This window comes from Pinus tabuliformis, chromosome 6 (genome assembly GCF_031772625.1).
Source record: "Pinus tabuliformis cultivar Carrire ecotype Pingquan chromosome 6, CPIR1, whole genome shotgun sequence".
NCBI classification, from domain to species: domain Eukaryota; kingdom Viridiplantae; phylum Streptophyta; class Pinopsida; order Pinales; family Pinaceae; genus Pinus; species Pinus tabuliformis.
In genome coordinates this window covers 814,232,919-814,256,756 of record NC_142292.1, presented here as the reverse complement: position 1 = coordinate 814,256,756, position 23,838 = coordinate 814,232,919, and positions in this window count along the sequence as shown.

Genomic DNA, 23,838 nt, shown 5'->3' with positions numbered 1-23,838 from the left:
CTACCCATTTCTGCGACACAAATATAATCTAGCAGATCAAGCAATTTGTAATAAAATAACCTAACCAAATAGTTATGATTATTCCCAAATCACTTTTACATAAACTCAATCTAGCACACTAGGACTCCCCTAACATTCTGGTGACAAAATCCATTCTGACTTTGGGGTAAGGTTGAAGGAAAACTCTACCGATCATGGATCGGTGAGACAAAAAACCTTCCGGAATGTAGATCGTCATCAAAAAATTAGGTTTACCTAGGCAATTACATACACGACACGGATCTGCTGAGATTATTTACAATTTACACATGCAGAAAGGGTTTACAATATAACATGATCAGGTTGATGATGATAGTTGAACGGCACAGACACGTTGATCAAGCGCTACCCCTTTTGCGAAAAAGGGGGTGTACTGCTATGGGTTGTTGACACATAGTGGTCAACAGAGCCCTGAGATACTAAGCCGAGTACTACTATTGAACCCTACAAATATATTAAAGAGCTATAAAACGAGGCAATCCCTTGTCGTTAGAACCCTTCAAGCCCTAATCCTTGTTGCTTTAGTTCCTGAAAACCCTATTAACTGCATTAAGCTGCAAAATTTCAACACTTGTCAATGTTTAGAATTTGGGTATTCTATCAGTGTAGTATTATTCAAATTAGAGTATAACTCCATAAGAGAATAAATAGTATAAAGTGGACCCAAAGGCACCCTTTCTGCGACATATCTCAAAAGATTCCTAGTGTAGTATTGATTGCAATGGTACCCCTCTTAAAGCCATATTTTTTGGACCTATCTTCCTAACTCCAAAATCCTACACTAATCACTTCTATATAACTCTCAAGTAAGTCTTTTTGTGTGGACCCACTTATCCCCTTCCACCACTCTGACATCACTAGCCCCATTCTCCCCTCACACTCTTTCTTATGCCTCTCTCCCAATGGAAACCCACAACCAAGATTATAATAATCACATTGTTTCCATCAAAAAGCAATTTGTCGCGTTGCAAACCACCTTCCAAGAGGCCCATGCTAATACTAAGGAAAACATTACATAAATGATTCCCAATTGGCTTGCTTCAATTCCCAGCTAGTCAGGTTTAACAACGTCAATAATTGTCAGCTTGTAGTGGAGGCCCTTCTAGTTAAAGTCAATTACCCTAATCCTTCGGAGCCATCTTCACACCAAGTGGGTAATGTATCATCCCAATACATTGTATTTCACTCTAACTCCTTTGATTTTGACCTACACCTTCCTAAAGTAGATGTCAACAAATTTGATGGCTCCAACACCACTAGATGGGTTACTCAAATGAAACATTATCACCAATGATTTAATGAAACTTCATATCACTGTCCTCCATTTAGATAACAAGCACTACAAATGATGGCAATGGTGCAAGACTTCTCACCAAGGTTACATTGCTTGGACTCAATCTGTGGCTGATCTTTATGAGTGTTTTGACACTAAAGCTCATCACTTGGGCCATTTGATCAAGCTTTGACAGTTGAGAAAAGTGGAAGACTACATTCCTGCTTTTGAGCAACTAGCTTTCCACACTAAAGGTCTATCAGAGACTTCTTCCATGAATGTTTTATTAGTGGTCTCAAGGATGATTGTCATGCTCATGTCTTAATGGTTTGTCCTTGAACTTGGCTTGAAGCCACTCTGACTCACTGAGCATGTGAAGCACAACAAGAGGTCAATTCTCAAATTAAAAAAACATCCTTCATTCTCCATTTTTGCCCCCATCAATACCCCTCTTCCATCTTCTCCACTCAAGATCCAAAAGTTAACTAGGGTGAAAATGGTAGAACACCAACTTTAACGTCTCTGCTACAATTGTGATGAAACATACATTCTAGGCCACAAATGTCAGGAGAAAAAACGTTTTATGGACATTTTGGACTATGTAGGTGACACTCCCAATCCAGAATCAATGCCTTAGCTAGATGATGACATCCTCCCATTGAAAAACCTAAGGTGGAACCCTGAATAACTCTTCATGCTTTAACCGGTATTTTAGTTCCCCAAATTTTGAAATTAATTAGCCACATTAAGCATCAAAAAGTCATTACCCTCATCGATTGTGATAGTAAAAATATTTTTATTCACTGCCAAGTAGTCGAAGAGACCTATTGTTATATCCATGCAATTAACAATATCCAAATTATGATTGCTTAAGGTGGTTCCATGAAATTTGGGGATCATTTTGAAAATGTGTGCCTTTATATTGGGGATTATTCTCTCAAATGTAAACATGTTTGCGATTGAAATGGGGTGGTTGTGACATTGTGTTGGGTGTTGAATGATTACACACAATAGGCTCCATCACAATGGATTTCAAAGAATTATACACGAGTTTCCAATAAGAGGGGCATCGCCAAACTTTCAAAGGCATCACAGATGGTTCACCAAAAATTATTAGTACACAACACATGCAAAAACTTCTCAAGAATGGAAATTCTAGCACCATTGCCCAAATCCATGTTATTCTTCCCAGCCATCCATCCTGACACGCAATTTATCTTGTCCCAACACCACTTAATTTTCGAAAACCCCCAAGGATTCTCACATTCCCATGATCGTTCCATTCCACTCAACCTTGGTAGCCTTCCCCCCCCCCCCCCCAATGTGCATCCTTATCGCCACCCATTTGCTTGGAAAAATGAAATTGAGAAAATTGTTCAAGAATTGGTAGCTACAAGAGATATCCACCCTAGTACTAGCCCTTGTTCGTCTCATGTGGTCATGGGCCTCATAAAAGAAGGCATTTGGTGCGGCCCTAATTTCCATGCCCTCAAAATAATTACAATCAAGGACAAACTTCCTATTCCTCTCATTGCTAACCTTTTGGATGAACTCACCGGTGCCCAATTTTTCACCAAACTTGATCTTCGCTTGGGTTATCACTAAATTTGTATGAAGGAGGTTTACATTCTAAACATTGTCTTTTATACTCAAGAAGGTCATTATGAGTTCTTGGTCGTGCCTTTTGGCCTATGTAACACCCCGTCAACCTTCTAAAGCCTCGTGAATCACATCTTTCAAATCTTTTACGTCATTTTGTGTTGGTCTTTCCTAATGATATCCTCATTTACAACAAATCATGTCAATCTCACCACACCCATGTGGATAAGATCTTACAGTTATTGTCTCATCATCATTTTTTTCTTAGAAGGTCCAAATCTAAGTTGCACGAAACGGGGAAACGGGGAAGCGAAACGAAACGCGGAAGCGAAACGAAACGCGACCTCCCCAAATTTTGGAAACGGGGAAACGCGAATATATATAATAATATATATATATATATATATATATTAAAAACATTTAAAAATTATTAATATATATATGTGCAATCATAAAGCATTAATGATACATTTACTTAAACATTTTAACATTAAGATTAAATTTACATCACAATGATCACATTTACTCATGAGTCATCACATAATGAAAATAAAAATATAGGAACTGGAAAATCCAAAATCAGCCTTTATTTATATTAGTATATGAGGCTGCAAGTACAATAAAGACTATAAGGCTGCAAGAACTATAGAGACAAGTCACAAAAGACTAATCCTCATCATAACAATCCTCATCAAAAATAGAAGCAGTAGAATGCTCAACAGTGGATGGTGGTGCTGAAGAAGATGATGCACCAATTCCACTTCCAGAATCCTCCTCAATATTCAGGGCAGCAAGAGAGAGATCCAAATCAGGATTTTCTGCATCCACATCCCATTCTTTAGAAGGACCACTGTTGTATTCTGGACCCCTACGAGATGCAAGGCGAAGGTTGGAGTGCACATAAACAAGATCCTCTGCTTTCTGTGAGCCCAACCTATTGCGCTTCACAGAATGAATAAAACCATAAGTGCTCCAATTCCTTTCTGCTGATGAAGAGCTTGCCACTTGTGAAAGAATACGAATGGCAAGGCTTTGCAAATGTACACCATTTGCTCCATGACAAATCCACCACCTAACTGGATTCATGGTGCTTCTCTCCTCCAAAGCTGATATATCTGCATAATCATCTATTCCTGCAACAAAACTGGCAAATTCCTCCTTTACCTCCCTATGTAGGTGAGAAGGAAACATTCTCATTAGTGCTTTTTTCACCCCAGTAGCCACCTCTCTATCCTTATGGGGTGCCTTCCTCTTCCCATTGCTTTTAGCAATAAGCTCCTCATCATAAAATTTGGGGTTCAAAGCATGTGCTAAAGTGTGCAATGGTGTATTGAAATTGTTCCACCTGTCAACAATGATTTTCTTGATCAAACCAGCAAAATGATCATCAACAAACAGAAGTTGTGGAGACTCCTGCGAAATGATTTCCATAGTTTTCTCAACCATGGAATCCATGCCATCATATACCTCTCCCAAGAAAGGTTGGTCAGTGTCAGCACTCCGGAGAAGCTCAAATGCAGGGGTTGTGAACTTTAACAAGAAATCTACCTTGCTCCACCAATCCTCATCAAGGCACAATCTACGCACCATAGATCCCCGCTCTGAATCTGCTTGTCTCCACTCAATCCACAGTTGACTCACCACCATAGAAACTAATACATGCTTAACCTCAACAAGGCGGCGCAACATCACGAAGTTTGAGGCATATCTTGTCTCAGCAACTTTTAACAACTCCAATTTGGAGTACTCTCGAAATATGGCCTGAGACTGGTGGTGGTTGGTGATGAATTTGATAATCTCCCTTGCATTCCCTGTGACTTCCTTTATCCAGGAAACTTTGTTGTCGATCTCCTCTAAGATCAGATTCAGATTATGGACAATGCATGGTGTCCAAAATATGTGGTCATACCTCCCCTCAATAATCAAACCTGCAGCTTTGCAAACTGGTGCATTATCCGTGATAACTTGCACCACCCTGTTAGCCCCTATTTGTTCAATAGCTTTTATAATAACATCAGCAATGAACTGTGCATCTTTCACCTCTCCTGAGCAGTCTTCTGCCTTGATAAACATTGCTCCTTTGGGGGAAGTGGCAATGATATTTATCAATGGTCTGCGCCTCATATCTGTCCAACCATCTGAGACTATGGTAACCCCAGAGCTACTCCAGGAAGAACGAATTGGAGCTAAAATGTCCTCCACAAGTTCCTTCTCATTTTTGAGAAGCTGGGTTCTGACTTTCTCATAGTTGGGCCCCTTGTACCCTTGAGGAGCTTTGTTAACTGCCCTTATCATATCTTGCCAGTAAGGAGAGCGAACAACATTGAATGGGATACCACATGCATAAATGCACCTGGCAACTCTGGAATCAGCTTCTTCTCTTGCTTGCACATTCACCAATCTAGCAATTCTGCTATCCTGAACTGATTGGGATGCCCCTGAGCCTCTGGTATGTTTGGGTGCTGCTTGTTCATGTTCTTGACTGTGACCACCTCTCCTCTTTCTTGCTTCAACTACAATCCTTGGCTCAATGTTAGATGTAGCCTGAGTATGCTCATCATGCCTCCTCTTAGTACCATCCGCCTCATCTTGCTCTCTTTGATATGCCCTCCTTACCAACGGATCTGCTGTTTTTTTGCAACCCAGAATCCCCTGTCCTCCTCCATGCAACAGATGCGCCTTCACTCTTGGGTAGGAGCCCTTGTACGTAATATTGCAAAGAGTGCATCGCCATTCCCATGAGCCACCACCTCCACATTTTTGAAGCTTCGTCACATGCCTCCAAAGAGGATAATATTCAGCCCTTGGGTTGGCCCTAGGGTTTGAAGTTGCAGCTGCACTTTGGCTGGAAGCCATTGCTGCAAAAATAAATTAAAAAAACAAATCTGTAAATAATAAATTTATAAAAACGTTTTTCATATTTTTGGCTGTATAAACCCTAGAAAAATTAAAGAAATAGTAAGAAAAAAACTAAGAAATAAATGTGGCTTACCCAAATTAATTATCTGTGGCTGAATCTACCCTAAAATGCCAGAAAAGAGGAGAAATATGGCTGTAGCTGAGCCAAATCTGCTGCAAAAATAAATTTAAAAAACAAATCTATAAATAAAAAACGTTTTTCAGCAATTTAGCTGCATAAACCCTAGAAAAATTGAAGAAATAGTAAGAAAAAACTAACAAAATGAATGTGGCTTACCCAAATTAATTTTCTGTGGTTGAAACTACCCGGAAATGCCAGAAAAGAGAAGAGAAATATGGCTGTAGCTGAGCCAAATCTGCTGCTACAGAAATCTCTTGCTGAAATCTCTTTCTCTTGCTGCTGAAATCTCTTTCTCCCGCTGCTGAAATCTACTTTGCTCAATGCTCAAAACACCAGCTACTGAAACAACTGCCAATCTCCAAGAGAAACTCCTTGCTGAATAGTGTGATGAGAGAATGAGAGGCACTGCTCTTTTATAACTTTAGAAATGGTTTCTAGAAGTGATTAGAAACCCTAAAATAAATTAAAAACTAATTAGGAAAAAAAATAAATTTAAAAACAAGTATTTTTTTGTGGGAAACGGGGCCCGTACGGCGTGGACACGAGTTTCCGTCCGTACGGGCGCGTTTCCATTTCGGGAAACGCGCCCGTACGGACGGAAACTCGTTTCCACGCCGTACGGTACGGGGAAACTCGTTTCCGTTTCGTTTCCGTACGGAAACGGACCCTCCCCCTGCGTTTCCTGCAACTTAGGTCCAAATGTGCTTCTAGGGCCTTAGAAGTAGAATACTTAGGCCATATTGATAGTAAGGATGGTTTACAAGTGGCCCCCAAGAAAATAGAAGCTAAGAAGGATAGGCCACGACTTAATATGCCTAAAAGCTTAAGGGGCTTCCTAGGCCTAACAAATTACTATAGAAAGTTTGTCCATAACTATGGAAAATTGCAGCCCTACTTACAATTTTAGAAAAATGTTTTCAATTGGACAAAGGCCACTAAAATGGCCTTTCAAGCTTTGAAAGATGCTAAGTGCACCACTCTAGTCCTTGCCCTACCTGGCTTCACTAAGGCCTTTTTTTTTGGAGTGTCACGCTTTTGTTAAAGGAATTGATGTAGTTCTCATGCAATAACGTTGGCCCTTGGCCTTAACTAGTAAACAAATTTCAGAGAGACACTTGGGAAAATCCACTCATGAAAAAGAAATGATGGCCATTTTGCATGTTGTCAACATTTGGTGCCCATACTCTCTTGGGTAACATTTCCATATTAAAATGAATCGTCTTAGTTTTAAATACATTTTGGAGCAGTGGATTTCATCATTAGAGAAACATAAATTGATCACAAAAATATTTGGCTCTGGTTACAAAAATACATATAAGGGCAAAGAGAATGTGGTTGCTAGTGATCTTTCCAAAAAATATGAAGAGAAAGGGTCCCTTTTCCCCCTATTTTTCATTGTAGCTGATTGGTTGACAACAATTCGCCAGGAATGGTACTAAGATCCAAAACTTCCAAACTAATCCACCAACCTCAGTAGGATTCTTAGGGCTTTCCCAACTTCAATTGGAAAAAGGAGGAGATTTGTTATAAAATCCATCTATATTTTCTACCACAATCCAGTCTTAAATCCATGGTGCTTTTAGAAATCCATGCTTCACCAAAAGTAGGACATTCAAGCTTTCATAAAATATATGAAATGATCAAATGCCCATTGTTACCCACCATTCTATGGGTAATATCCCTAGGAAAAAAAATTTCTCCAAGATGGTCCTCAACCGGCAGTCAGCAGCCCCACTCCTCCACCAACTAGCTCATTGTGCCATCTTCTCCACCACCTAAGCCAGCCATGTGGTCCCTCGCCCATCTGCCATGATCGTATGTTTGAAGGTGGCCTCCCGAATCTAAAGGTATGCCTTGTCATTTGAAAATTGAGTATTGTAGTTTGCCTATCATGGACACTTCTAGTTCTAGCCATGGATTAATGGGGGTATTCAATGGAAAGAATGGACTAGGTTTGTGCTTCTGTCCCCTAGACAACTCCTAGGAATTAACCTTACATTCTAGTCCCACCGGATCTCTTTTACTGACCATTTGGTTCCAGGGATGGTATTTCACAGGAAATCTTGATTTTGGTTGCGTGGTCCCGCTCCCTTATCCGCTTATATTACCCTCTTTCCATTCATTGTTACCCCATTCATCATTTCTCCCGCCTGGGTCCACATAGGGTTAGTTTGCCCCTTCCCCTTGCCCACACCTTGGGTCATGTCCAGGAATGAAGCCCGAAGGTTGATGCAGCTGAAAAGAAAGTTAAAAGCATATATGGCCACATTCAACAGGAAAATGTACCACAAGATGCAAAAAGATGGCCATGACAAATACATTTAGCATGTGGGCAAAATCCAATGCATGAGCTCTACCCTATTATCATGGCCATCACCCTGGTTCCCTCAGGTTCTCTGAGCCTTCTTCATCATATAGGAACCCATGATTGTTTGTTAAAATTGGCAACTAGGGCCAAACTCCATGTGGGTCTACTTATTTATGGCAACTGATATTTTTCTTGGATTCCTCTCGACGAGAGGTGTAGGATTGATCTAAAGATCATCCGATTCCGACATGTATTCATGGAGATATGAATTTAGTTGTGTTATGTGACAATTCGTCAAGGTCGACCAACAACCAAATTGCCCCCACTTATCCTCAACGTACCACTATAAATAGAGGTGGCTTACAAGTCATTTTACACACACTCTTGTGATCTCTTCCTCTCCACTCGTTTGGGTTTTGGTGGAAGGAGAAGTCACCAAGAGTATACGCTACCCTAGAGGAGATGCCCTAGCTCCTTAACGTTGTCCTAATGAAGCTCTAACGTTGCCCTAATGAAGAATCCTCTACGCTGCCCTAACAGTAATGAAGAAGCCTCCAAATGCAGTCAATAAAGAAGCCCTAATGAAGAAGACTCCTAATGCTGTCATGGAGGCACAAGGAGGAGGAGACTACTTATGTTTTAGGGCCGCAGGTTAGGGTTGATTCCAGAGAAGGAGAAGAGGCTGTGTTTGGGTCTCTTTGTGACTGTTTGGATGCCAAGTAAACCTTGTAGGAAGGCCAAGTTTCTTAGGGTATTTTCTGAGCAAGTTAAGATCCATTTTGGGGCAGCAAATACAAGGAAAGAGTTTAGACATCTCTGCCTAGCTGCAGCAAACCAAGAAGAGAACAATGAAGAGTTAGGAGGCTATTTCAGGAGGCCGAGGAGCTGTTGAAGAGGACCACAGCCCATATCTTGGAGGCTGAGAGGCAGGGGGATTGTTTTAGGGTGGTTGGGTGAAGGAATGGCCCTTACAAGGGCTGTCGCAGCTAAGGGATGTTGGAATTTCTAAGTTTAACCCATTAGAAATTCTTCCTGTACTATCTGGTTTATTTCTTCCTACTTGCTTAATTTCTTAACAAGTTATTTACCATGTAAACACTGAAAATAAACACAAGTACAATATCAACATCTACAGATCATCAACTGAAAGAAAACAAGAACACAAGTGACACCATTATTTTTGGACCAATGTCCTCGAAAAAACCCAATGCGGGAAAACCGGTGCAGCTATTTAGAGGGTTTTATTATTATGCAATTTTCAGAATACAACTAGGGTTCCAGAAATGGCTCACTCAACAGAGAATTCCCTCGACAGTAATACCTCTCCTCGGAGACAGATATTCCGGCTGATTAATCACCGGATGAACAATCCCATAGCAACAATTGTAGCTCCCACTGCTCTGCGTCACTCTGATAGGGACTGCGTCACCCTACCCAGCTCACCAGCACCCAGTCTATCCCACAAAATCCTTCCAGCCTTGCCTCTTGGCCCTGCATCAACTTTTCTAGCCTCTACGTCAGCTTTTGGAGCTTCTACATCGGCCCCTATACCCTCTGCGTCTCACACGCTGGCCTCTCCTAGCTCTGCGCAACTCTTGGCTACCTCTGCATAGCACCGAGATGCCTCTGTGTCAACCTCTCCGAGCTCTGCGTTGTCTCTCTGGTACTAACTCTACCTCTCTACTATGTATTCACTACCCCTCACTGCTGATCATTGATTCTATCTCTCTTAGCAAACCCCGCTCTAGAGAATAGAATGACTAATCACTCTGGTGTGTTCTCCAACTGACCCTCAAGCATCCTCTTATACTTTTATCGTTGGTCCATCAACGACCGAGATTAAATCTCTAATCAACAGCTAAGATTAGATTTGGCTTGGTCCATGACTTTTGGAACATTTTAACCCAATTTAATATTAATACCCATTAATAATTTATTTCTCCTAAGTTTAGACTTCAGAACTCCATTAAAAATATTAATTATTTTAATATCTCCCAAACTAGTTAGAATCTGCCCAAACCATTTCTGGGTCTTGGAGATCTCATGTGTTTAAGCCTCTCCACCAATTTTCATGGCTAGAGCACATCCGATGCTACCCCAAATCAACAAGGGACAGCTTGTTGTAACAAGCCACAATGGATAAGAGGAGGCCGAAGGGTAGAATGGGGTTGGAATAGCCCAGCATTGCAGCTAAGGCTTTCCTCCACTCTTAGAAAGGCAACCACAGTTGAGGAGGGCTAGTCCGGGCACATTTTGAAGGTTGTTAGGACTGCTGTTAAAGTGCCCTAACCAGTCCAGCAATGCAGCAAACGGAGAGCCCTAAAATAGTGAACTGATATATGCTTTTTGGAGCAGCATTTGATGTTTGTTGGGTCTATGTTCTTGTTGGAGCTCCATCATTGTTAGAAACTAGATTGATGAGATGATCATGTATGAAGGTGCAGGCTTCCTTGTGAGCAACATAGTATAAGCTGCTACAGGAAAACTATGTTAGGCCGCAGGCCATAACACCACAATCAATATTTCGTATGGGTATTTTGAAGATTTAGATCATGGAATTGTCATACTATTGATCTGTAGAATGCTGTATGATGCTGCTGCAATATGATATGGATAGAACTATTGTCGTGGATTGGTATCATTGCATTGAGGATTAATCAGCTAGCCAAGTGAAGCTTAGTGTAATGAAGTGCAGCACAGGTATGATGAGTGCAGCATAGTGTAATGAAGTGCAACACAGTGATGGGTGCAGCCCAATGACGGGTACAACATGGTGATGGAATCACCTGTGTTCAAATCTGCTACCTCATGTGTCATCTTCCTAGAGAAGATCTCTGCTCTTATTTTGACAAGTTAAATGTTGACTTCTGATGTATATGTACTATCTCTCCCTTCGCTGAACTATTGAAGAATATAAGAAGAATTGATCCAGCGTTTCCCCACATTGGGGTTTGTCCTTGGCTAGCACCACATATTGTGTCCTCTTGTCTTGGCATGTCTTTTGTGATTTATGTTTATGTTCTATTTGCATTTTACTATCATGCTAAATGTGATTGCTCATCTGGAATTGATATTGAGCTAATATGAAAATTGAAGTAAATTTTCTCTAAGCATAGAACATACCAAAATTTAACATGTTATCAGAGCTGAGGTGAAGACAAAGCCCAAGCAAGAGTGAAAGAGCAATCACCAAAGACAGCTGGAAAGGACAAAAAGCTCAATGGGTTCCTCATCCCACTTCAAATTCACCAAGGGTGAAGTCGAAGCAAAGAAGATTATCAGAGTGGTGCAACGGAAGCATCTAGTGGCCTACCTAAAGGTCACTTCAATGGGAAGTCCGAATCTAAGGGTGGAAGGAAAGTCAGATGCCTTGCTTGCAATTTCGGCCATTATGCGAGGGAGTGTCCAAAATAGAAGGGACACATCACATGATGATGATCACAATCATTCCAGGGGCATCTTCAATGATCGAAGGAATGAGAGGTACAATGGCAAAGGAAAAAGGAATGCAGGGCATCATGAAAATGACCGACTCTTCAAGAAAGCAAGGAACTCCAGGTATGAAGAATCAAATGTTGTTTCTAATAAGCAAAAGGAGTATTATCTTATGTCGGCCCTCTCCACCGGACTCTTTGGGAATTTGGCTTATTGATAATAGTGATTCAAGGCACTTCATCGAATGCAAGGAAGCTCTCTCTAATTTGATAGTGAAGGAGACAATTGTGGATATTATTCTTGGAGACGATGCCACCTATCTTAGAAAGGGTGTAGGGAATGTTACTCTTCAATTGACTGGAGGTAACACAATCTCAAAGAAGAACCTGGTGTCCATTTCGGCAATGGAAATCAAAGGTTTCAAGGTAGCATTCATCAATGGAAAGGTACATGTTTGAAAAAGAAAAGAATTTTAAAGATGCTTTTACTCTTGTGTTCAAGGTTGGCAGGAAGTCCAATGGGGACCATGTCGTGTGACACATCTCTTTTATGGCCTGCCCATCTTCATCGTGGGGCCCTACCCGATATAAGACCAATGGTGACAGGGATGCCCGAGTTCAACAAGAGCATGGAGGTACATGTCCGAGATGTACCGAAGGAAAACTTACAAGGGGACCATTCCCCTCATGTAGCAAGTCCACAGATTTGGAACAACCCAAGGGGTTTGAGATTCATGATCGGGAATCTCATGTATGCAGGTGGAAGAAAGCCCTCTATGGCTTGAAGCAAGCACCCCAAGCTTGGTATGAAAGGATAAACAACTATCTGATGAACCTGAGATTCACTAGGAGTGAAGCCGATCCAAACCATTGCTTGAAGGTTGTGGATGATAGACCTCTCATACTAGCACCTCATGAGGACGACCTGTTTCTAACAGGTACAGACCCTCTCATTTGCAAAAGTAAGAGGGAGTTGGACTCTATATTTGGAATGGTGAACTGCAAGCCCATGACTACCTCGATGAAGCCTAACTTTAAGAAGTTATGCTGTAGTGATGCCGGACTTGATTTGGGAAATGCCTTTGAGTTTCATAAACTCATACTAGCATTGATGTTCTTAGTGAACTCCAGTCCAGATATATGTTTTGCAGTTAGCATGTTGAGCTCATATATGGTTGAGCCTCACTAGATTGGTGCCAAAAATCTTTTGAGATATCTTCGGGGCACAATCTGTCATGGATTGAGATACACATCTGGAAATATGAAGCTGCATGATTATTCGAATGATGACTGGGCAGGTAGTACGGAGGATCGCAAGAGCACTTCTAGGTGTTGGTTCTCTTTGGGTTCTGCTTTGATATCCTGGATGAGCAGGTTGCAGAATTCGGTTGCTTTGAGCACCGATGAGGCCGGATACATAGCTACGAGTATGATCTTGTGTGAAGTTGTCTGGTTTTGGAAGCTCTTTAGTGAGCTGTTTGGACACGTGTTCGATATCATCATGATCTTCTGTGACAACCAGAGGGGGATTCGATTTTTGAGGAATCCCGTGTTTTATGATCGCTCCAAGCATACAAACATCAAGTACCACTTTATCTGGGATAGGGTACAACAGGGAGCAAGAAGGCTTCATCACTTTGGGACTGATGTGCAGGTCGCCGATATTCAAATGAAGCCCTTGGGAAAGGTCAAATTATTGACTTTCCGAAAATGACTAGGAGTCGAGGAAAGACTCTCTGCTAAAGGTCCTGTATGATATGGACATTGAGCTCTAGGAGCTCCGAGGGGCTTGGGGGTACTTCGTGGAGCGATGAGAAACCATAGGGTGAGTGGTTCAACCTTCCCCTAGTGGTTTTCTATGTAGGCAGGATGAGTGGTTCATCCTTCTCCTACCAAGACACAATCATAGGGTGAGTGGTTCAGCCTTCCCCTAGTGATTTGTTGTGTACAGGGTGAGTGGTTCAACCTTCCCCTGGGATACCCCATGGCGACATGTAGGCAGGATGAGTGGTTCATCCTTCTCCTGCTGAGACATCCTACCCATGCAGTCTGGGACTCATGGGAAGTACCTCTCATCTGGCCAATGAGTAGGGAAATGAGGATAGGGACCATATTAGTACCGATCAACGCATCGTGTTACTATCGGACTCCCTTTGCTAGGATGATATTGATCTGGGATCAATTGGAACTGATTTCGGATCATTAAGAGTCGTATGATACACTCTCTTTATTTGGAACTGATTTCGGATCAGTAAGAATGGTATGAGAAACGCTCTTTATTTGGAACTGACTTCGGGTCAGTAAGAGTGATATAACTCACTCTCTTTTGGAACTGACTTCGAGTCAATAAGAGTGCTATTAGACACTCTCTTTTATCTGGGACTGACTTCAAGTCAGTAAGAGTGCTATTTGACACTCTCTTTTATCTGGGACTGACTTCGAGTTAGTAGAGGATGGTATGATACATTCCCAATCACTTCTTCTTCTTCATAGTTCAGTAGAGCAGAGCAGTGCAGGGCATTGATGGCAGAGATAGTACTGACTGGCATATGGATTAGCAGATGGAGTTCTCCCTAGTTGAGAGGGAGTGTTAAAATTGGCAACTAGGGCCAAACTCCATGTGGGTCTACTTATTTATGGCACCTAATATTTTTCTTGGATTCCTCTCGACGAGAGGTGTAGGATTGATCTAAAGATCATCTGATTCTGACATGTATTCATGGAGATATGAATTTAATTGTGTCATGTGACAATTCGTCAAGGTCGGCCAACAACCAAATTGCCCCCACTTATTCTCAATGTACCACTATAAATAGAGGTGGCTTACAAGTCATTTTACACACACTCTTGTGATCTCTTCCTCTCCACTCGTTTGGGTTTTGGTGTAAAGAGAAGTCACCAAGTGTATACGCTGCCCTAGAGGAGATGCCCTAGCTCCTTAACGCTGTCCTAATGAAGCTCTAACGTTGCCCTAATGAAGAATCCTCTACGCTGCCCTAACAGTAATGAAGAAGGCTCCAAATGCAGTCAATAAAGAGGACTCCTAATGCTGTCATGGAGGCACAAGGAGGAGGAGACTACTTATGTTTTAGGGCCATAGGTTAGGGCTGATTCCAACGAGGAGAAGAGGTTGTGTTTGGGTCTCTCTGTGATTGTTTGGATGCCAAGTAAACCTTGCAGGAAGGTCAAGTTTCTTAGGATATTTTCTGAGCAAGTTCAGATCCATGTTGGGGCAACAAATACAAGGAAAGAGTTGAGACTTCTCTGCCTAGCTGCAACAAGCCAAGAAGAGAACAACGAAGATTTAGGAGGCTATTTCAGGAGGCCGAGGAGCTGTTGAAGAGGGCCGCAACCCATATCTTGGAGGCTGAGAGGCAGGGGGATTGTTTTAGGGTGGTTGGGTGAAGGAATGGCCCTTAGAAGGGTTGTCGTAGCTAAGGGACAACTTGCTGTAGCAAGCCGCAGTGGATAAGAGGAGGCCGAAGGGTGGAATGGGGTTGGAACAGCCCAGCATTGCAGCCAAGGCTTTCCTCCCCTCTTAGAAAGGCAACCACAGATGAAAAGGGCTATTCTGGCCACATTTTGAAGGCTGTCAGGACTACTGTTAGAGTGCCCTAACCAATCCAGCAATGAAGCAAACAGAGAGCCCTCAAACAGTGAATTGATATATGCTTTTTGGAGCAGCATTTGATGTTTGTTGGGTCTATGTTTAGCGACCTTGTTGGAGCTCCATCATTGTTAGAAACCAGATTGATGAGCTGATCATTTATGAAGGTGCAGCTTTCCTTGTGAGCAACAAAGTATAAGCTGCTACAGGGACACTGTGTGTTAGGCTGTAGGCCATAACACCACAGTCAATATTTCGTATGGGTATTTTGAAGATTCAGATCATGGAGCTGTCATACTACTGATCAGTAGAAGGTTGTATGATGCTACTGCAATATGATATGGATAGAACTATTGTCGTGGATTGGTATCATTGCATTGAGGATTAGCCAGCTAGCCAGGTGCAGCTTAGTGTAATGAAGTGCAACAAGAATGGTGCAGCACAGGTATGATGAGTGCAGCATAGTGTAATGAAGTGCAGCACAATGATGGGCGCAACACAGTGATGGGTACAACATGGTGATGGAATCACTTGTGTTCAGATCTGCTACCTCATGTGTCATCTTCCTAGAGAAGATCTCTGCTCTTATTTTGACAAGTCAAAATGTTGACTTTTGATGTATATGTACTATCTCTCTCTGCTGAACTATTGAAGAATATAAGAAGAATTGATCAAGGGTTTCCCCACATTGGGGATTGTCCCTGGTTGGCGCCACATCTTGTGTCCTCTTGTCTTGGCATGTCTTCTGCAATTTATGTTTATGTTCTATCTGTATTTTACTATCATGCTAAATGCGATTGCTAATCTGGAATTGATATTGAGCTAACATGAAATTGAAGTAAATTTGCTCTAAGCATAGAACATACCAAAATTTAACATTGTCCCAGCCCCTGGTGGGCAATGAACCGCCCCACCTTAAAAGGGGAAATTCACTACTATATCTTATACATCATGCTCTAACCCCTTGAGCCCTGAGCAGTTAATCAAAGAAAATCATAAAAAGGCAAAAGGCATAAAAGAAGGGTGGAAAAATCAAGGTCGAGGCACCTCATGTACCACGATTGCTCCCTCCTATACATTATAAACCCAAGTGTGGGCTTCCCTCTTATTAGCTACCCTTGTACCCTAGCATGTGACCCAGGGTTGCCCCTTCTCATTCCCTACTTCATTCACCATATCTGTCACATGCCACCACCTTTTGAAGGATGTACCTTGAATATTATCCCCTTTAGAAGTAGAAACCACCTAATAGGGTACTTGGTTAACCCCATTTGAAGTTTAGGAGACACTGACACATTCCGAAGCCCATTATGGAAGGGCGGACCATTATGAAGTCCCCACCTGTGGTCCATGATTTGTTAAGCTCATTTACTTGATTTCTCTAATGACTTGTTGTACTAGAAAGCTAGGGGATGCATTGGATCTTATGCAGGATTGTATATGGTCTCCATTTTGGGTTTGGTCTCCCTATTCGGGGTCCTAATCCTCCAGATGGCTACACTGGCACATGTAGGGTGTGCATTGAGAGCTATGGGCCTCCACAGCAGGAGACAGTGCTCCACGGATCCCCACAACCATTCATAAATTGCTCATGGTTCACTTATTGGACAAGGAAGATGCAGCTGATCCATCATGCCCAGTTGGCCCCAGATTTGCACCATACACTTGGTAGATGATCCAGGCCTTGCTCAATGATATGGCACCACCTACACCATCATCCTAGCCCTTGCAACCGATCTACGGGCATCTTCAATTTGTTTGGAGACCCATGAGGACACTTGTGTGCCCCCACATGTCATTTAGAGCACCACAAGTTATTACAAGGGGCCAACCCCTTGTCCACTAATTTTGAGGGTCCTATTCTTCATTGTGGCACCCATGGACATCATTAGGCCTCTTAGAGGGCCCTACGACATGCATATATTATTATTTGACTTCTTGAGAGGCTCACTTTTTCAATTATGAGCTAGTTTGGTGGGCTTGTCAGCAAAAGTTGAATTATTAGAACAATATTTTATTTTTGGGGCTTATGTAGGCCAAGGAGGCTAATTCGAACTCCTAAGTTGTGTATAAATACAAGTGAGATGAGCTCATTTGCTCATCATCACTTTGGATTGGATCATTTCTCTCTCTTGAGTATTTCGCAGTTTTTCTAGAGAATGAATTGGAGCTTTATGGATGAATTTTGATGTGTGGATATTGGTGTATCTTCTCTTGGAGCTTCTCTCTCATCAATTGCGAATGGTTGGATATATTATGTTACATGTAAGTACATGCCTTTAATGTTATTCTTGTTTTACTTTGTCATATGCATTGGACTAGGATTTGCATTGTTCTAGGGCTACTTGTTGCATGCATTTACTGCTTAAAATTATGGAATTTCTTCTCTATTATAACATCTCTCAATGTATGGGCCATGTAATATGAATGAAATCTCCTAGGGATAATTCTATCAAAGGATTTGACCTTGATAAGCCATTCCCTTTTGTATATCAATGTATAAAAGCTGCAAGATTACTTCTCCTTGACCTAGAAGGCTAGTGAAGTGATCCTGAGGCCTCCTTGACTGGGAATCAAGAAATCCTACTCATATTCATCATCAACTCCATTCCCCCAAAGATTAAGGCACTAATCTCCCAAAAGGTGGTCACCAAAAATCATATTCTTTCACCTCCTTCAAGGTCCAGCCAAGTTGAGTTACCTAGGGCATCAATTTCCTGACAAGCTAGCCCTCCAAAAAGTTTGATCTCCTAGGGTCTCCTACGCTAGACTTTCCTCGAGCTCTCATCCAATTTTGAAGCCATTCTAACAGTGGAGTTGGGAGAAAATCCAAGCCCTAGCTTCGGGATCAAACTTTGTCTTAGCATCCCCAAGTCTAGTACCTCAAAGGGTCAAATTAATACCTTCAAGTGAAAATTATTTCTTTGATCCTTTCCCCACCTTGTCTAGGGTAAGAACATTGGTGGATCAATGGGCTCTACCTTCGCTGATGGGTAAACTCAATCTGCATCTACTATAGATGCTCAAAGCGAGGATGCTTACTAAGGAGATGGGACTAATGAGGATGCTGGTCCTGGATACTCATTCCCCCTATTCTAGACCAGGTCCACTTGGTCCCATGTGGTCCCATTACTCTGAAAAGACAATTCTTCAAGAACCATTCGGGATACCAAGCAAAATAAGGATTTTAGGGATTGGGAAGTTCCTTCATAAGTCATATCCCATAAACTTAACCCTTGAATCCTCCTTTCCTTTCCCTAGAAGACTTTGCACCTTGCTTGGGAAGCAAGTAAGTCTTATCCTTCTCACTCTTCCAGGAAAGGGATTGTTTGGGTCATTCCATATCATTTCATTAACTTATCCTTCATCGGTGACTCCATAATATACTGAATCTCCTCCCATCGGTGAAAGTCTGTAAATAAAAGGGAGCCTTAGCTGAGGTGACAGTGGGCTAAGTCTCCATTTGTTGCCCTTGGCCTAGCATCTTCCTTTAAGGATTCCCCCTTAGGTCCCCTGCTAGTTTGAGCGGTAAAATTTTGGCGTCGTTGCCGGGGACGAAGCAAGTCTACCTCCCTAGTGAATCATTGAAGAATTGATTCATTGATGACATTTATAAATATTCCTCTGGCAATTCCACTCATTGACCAATCCCCTAGTTTACTTGAAGGTGACAACATTCCTCCTTTAACTAGGGCTGCTGCAAAAAGGGTAAAGCGAACTCCATCACCTGTTAGAACCTCCCTTTCCCCAAATTCGAGAAGGTTAGTGATACATCTCCAAAGATGGCATATACTTCAAGCATTGACTCCGAAAGGGATCAACCCAAGATGACCAAGAGTGAAAGACACTCGGTTAGTGTCTTTGTCCCTTTGAAATTGAGTAATGATCCCAAGCCATTACTTGAAAAATTTAACTGATTATTGACCAAATTTCGAAGGGGATGCTACTTTGACTGCCCATGGTTTTATTGAAGAATATTACTGGCAAATGTCCTGTAGAATGATATTTGATGAAGATAGGATCATGATGCTTTTTGCCATATCACTTGAGGGACAAGCAAGAGATTGGTATCTTATCCTCCCCCCTAGATGCATAAAGGACTTCAATGAATTCGAGGAGCTATTCATGAAAAGGTGGTCATGCAATGCCTAGGGGACTTTCAACATTGAAAAGTTCTACCAAATAACCAAGGGAAGGGAAGATATGCGAGAGTTCATTAAAAAGTTTAATAGGGTAGTCAAATATATACCTAATAATTTGAAGCCATCTGAAGCCAACATCCTTGATAAATTCATAAAAGCCATGGGTGGCCACCTCACCTATGCGTTGAAGGATAAGAAACCGTCCACTTTGAACGAGGCTAAAGAAATGGCAATGGAAATTGAAGAAAACCTGCGAATTTCAAAGGTTGATATCAATGATCACCCTAGAGCCAAATTTGAAACCAAGAAGGAGAATTCCAAAGATCAACACGAAGAAACTCTCCTTTCCATTCTCAAAAAGATGGAAAGGTTCACCGAAGAAGCCAATGCATGTGACAGGGTTATCATGAACAAAATCACCGCCTTAGAAAAGGCCCAAAAATCAAGTTACATCCCTAAAGGAAGGCCTTTTCCCAAAAAGAAAAGTGAAGAAGATAGGTCGAGCTCTTCTCAAATCCCAAACACATTGGCTCCAACTAACATTGTTGACCCTGATTCTTCATCTAAGGATGAGGGAAGTGAAGGGGATGAAAGTGAGGATGAACAAACTGATGAGCAAGCCAATCTTGTAGAATCTGACATCTTCAACATTTTTCTAGGAGGATCATACACGCATCCTCCCATTAGTGAGGTCACTCTTAAGGAAGAAAAGGAAGAATCCATTCTTAATTCCGATAGCCAGGGAAGATTTAAAGGGGTCCAATATTCCCAAAAGGAAAAGGACAAAGACCCCTCACCTCCTAAGGAATCACCCAAGGAAGATCCATCACCTAAGCAAGCCCCTCCTAAAGAATCCATCCCCAAAGTTCCTCCCAAGAAGGATCCCCCAACAAAGGTCAATCCAAAAAAGGATCCTCCTAGGAAAGAATACAAGAAGAAGGAAAAGGGGAAGGAAATTAAACTTGACATCGACATAGGGGCTGCCATAGGAAAGATGACTATACCTATTCCCCTGAAGGAGATTACTAAGCTTCCTGAGCAACAACAACAACTTAAGAATTCTCGAGGGATTCAAGATGAAGAAATACTTGAGGAATTGCAAAACATTCATATTCCTGACCGAAACCCTGGGCACAAACCATTCTTGCTTACTTTGGCTATCAATGACCTCTTCTTACACAATTGTATGCTAGACTCAGGTGCTTCCGCCAATATCATGCCTTTGACTGTTATGAAGCAATTAGGTCTCAGCATCACTCGACCATATAAAAGGGTGTGTGGTTTTAATTCCAAACATGTGGAAGTTGAAGGCATCATCAAAGACCTTAAGGCCTCTTTAGCTAGGAATCCTGACATATCCCTCCTCATGGATGTTATTGTTATCGATATTCCTGATGTGTGGGGGATGTTGTTATCCTGGAAATGGGGAGCTACCATTGGGGGGCATGTTCAAATGGACCTATCATACACAACCATCCCGCAATTCGATGGCACCCTTTTTATCCTTTATAGGGAACCTGCCTATTTACTGCATGTGATTAAGCCTAGACCATACTATGAGACATGCGAGGTTGAGAAACCTTCCCATATCCTCCCTACCTAGGAAGTATGAATTCTCAAGCGGCCAATCTCTCAAACAAGAAAGAAGTGGAAGCCTAAGAAAGAATATAAAGTTGGGGACTTAGTCTTGGTAGATAAAGATCCCGTGCCTGTCAAGATCCATGGAAGGGTTAGGGATGACTATTACTACATTGCTAAACTTAATGACGAACTTTGGCTTGAGCTGGTCAAATTAAGTCGTATCACCTCCTTCCTTGAGACTTGACATTATATCATATGCATGGTAGAGTAGGATGCATTGCATGTTGATTTTTGCATTAGAAATAACTTCATATGATTTTCTCATGGTAGATAGATGAATATTTTCATATTTTATTTTCTGTTGATTTTATGGCCTAACATATTAGCATGTGTGATCATGAGACATCGCAAAAGCATGATGCCCCGTGTTTTTCCATATATTGTATGTGTTGACCACTTCGTGTCAACTACCCTATAGCAGTGCAAATTTTTGCAAAGGAATTCCTTCATGTTTGAGCAGTCAAATATCCAGGATTCATCAGTCATCAATCTACCAGAGTTATAAACCCATTCTGCAATGTTTGTAATGAAAACGATTCTAGTAAGACCATATGCGTATGTAACAACCTAGTTAAGCCTATTATTTTGGCGATAATTTTCATCCTAGGAGGTTTTTTGTCTCACTGATTCATCCGTATTTCTAAACACGGATGATCGACAAAATTTTTCCCTCTAGCCTCACCCTAAAGCTAGGGTGGAATTTATCGTCAAGGTCTTAGGTGAGTCCTAGTGTTCTAGTCGAGTCTTTTGTAAAAGTGATTTGGGAATAATTTAAGCTAATTGGCTAAATTATTTTGTTACAAGTCACTTAGTCTACTAGATCATATTGGTCACAGAATTGGTTAATTATTAAGGGTCTATGTCTAAAGGTATTTTCCCCTTTCAAGGGTTGAGTTAATTATAATATCTTGATGTAAAAATATTTTGGTGCATGGCCCCTCATATTTAGACACCATGGCCTAAATATTTAAGGGTAGAAAAAATTATTAATACCCTTTAGTCTCAATTAATTAATTTTTTTGGCCAAAATAAATTAAAATCCTAAGCTAGAAAATTAATTATTTTTTATTTTTGGCAAAAAATGGTTAAATAATTAGCCAGAATTTGGTCAGAAAATAAAAATGAGAGAAAAATAATTCTCTCCAAGTGAAAATATTAAAAAAGTGAATGGGAGGGTACCTACAACACAATTCAGAGAAGCATATACATAGGTTCAGATAACGTGCATAATAAATATGTTAGATCATCAAGCATAAACATATAAATCATGAGACAGGTTGGAGGGTGGAGATGGCACTCCCGTTCGCCCCGCATCGTTTAGGGTTGGGGTAATCTGCAGTTTTATTGCAACCTCGACATTTTTACCCTGCAGTCTTCCTGGTTGTCTATCAGTCTGTTTCCATCTCTGTCGCAGCTGCCTCCTATCGTCGGTTGTCTCTAGTTGCCATTACTTTACTGATTGGGATGGATGTTGACATGGATCTCAAGGCGGTGGACAACTCGCTGGATCCATTTCCCAACCATCCCATATTTGGCAGACCTAACCCTAGCCGGTCCTTTTCAGTCACTCCTGTGCCCTCCGTATCCGCTCCGACCTGCTCTGCACCAGTGGTCACTCTCCTGGGTCTCTCTGCTTCCTCCCTACACTTCGACACTCTTTCCATCGATTCCCCTGCATTAGATTGCCCGCCACTTTCTCCAGGCACCCTCCATCTGCTCTCTGCAGTCTCACTGCCCTCCCCAACTTTCGAACCAGACCCCCCGGAGGACGCTTACCAAAGGCATACCTCCCCTCCGCGCCGGGAACAAGTTACGTCTAGTGATGCTGAAAACTCTACCGCAGGGCCTTCTCTTCAGGGTTACATCCCATCCTCTTCGACTACCAACTCACCGTCTGGTTGTTTTGAAACCCCAGTGATCAAGGTTAAGCCAGCTGCTCAGACCCAACAAGAAGGGATCTCTACCTCGGACCCCTTGCAGGATCATCCCACTGCGCCGCGGACCTGCAAAAGAAAGGTAAAGTGCATTAAAGCCACATCAAAGGATTTCACAATTAATTTTGGTGAGGGTTTATCAATGGGAGAGATTGCGGATAAGTCGGGCACTGTCCTGGTCGGTCATGTCTGGGGAAGGGCTTATTCGACGGAGCGTTTAACACTCTGGGTCCAAGAAATCTGGGGAAATACTCTGAAAGAACTGTCGGAGGTGCAGATCCTTCCCTGTGGATGGTTTGCATTGCACTTCACAAAGGAAGAATTCACTCATTTGGTACTCGCCCGCTACTGGCATATTGAGATGGCTTTGGTCCTTCTCAAGCACTGGAAATCGATGTTTGATCTAGAACGAGAACAGATAGGCATTGTACCTCTCTAGGTTTTTTTTCCAGGGCTCCCTCTACAGTACTGGTCGGAGGATGTCTTCATGCGGATTGGGAACACGCTTGGTACCTATCTCGACTATGATAGATCCTACATCCAGACAAAGAATCAAACCCTTGCCCACATTCTTGTCCATTTGGACACCCGGGAAGGTTTGGAGGAGAAAATTACACTGCAGTGGAAAAATGTCACTCGGGTGCAGATCCTGGACTATGAGGGAGTCTCGTTCCGCTGCAGGAGGTGTCACAAGGTTGGACACGTTTTCAAGGAATGCCCTCTGGTCAAAAAGGCTCCGGAATCTCTGATCACAGCTGCAGGCACTAAGGGACAATCTGCTCCTCACTCAGAATGTCCTCCCATTCCAACTCCCAGGGCTT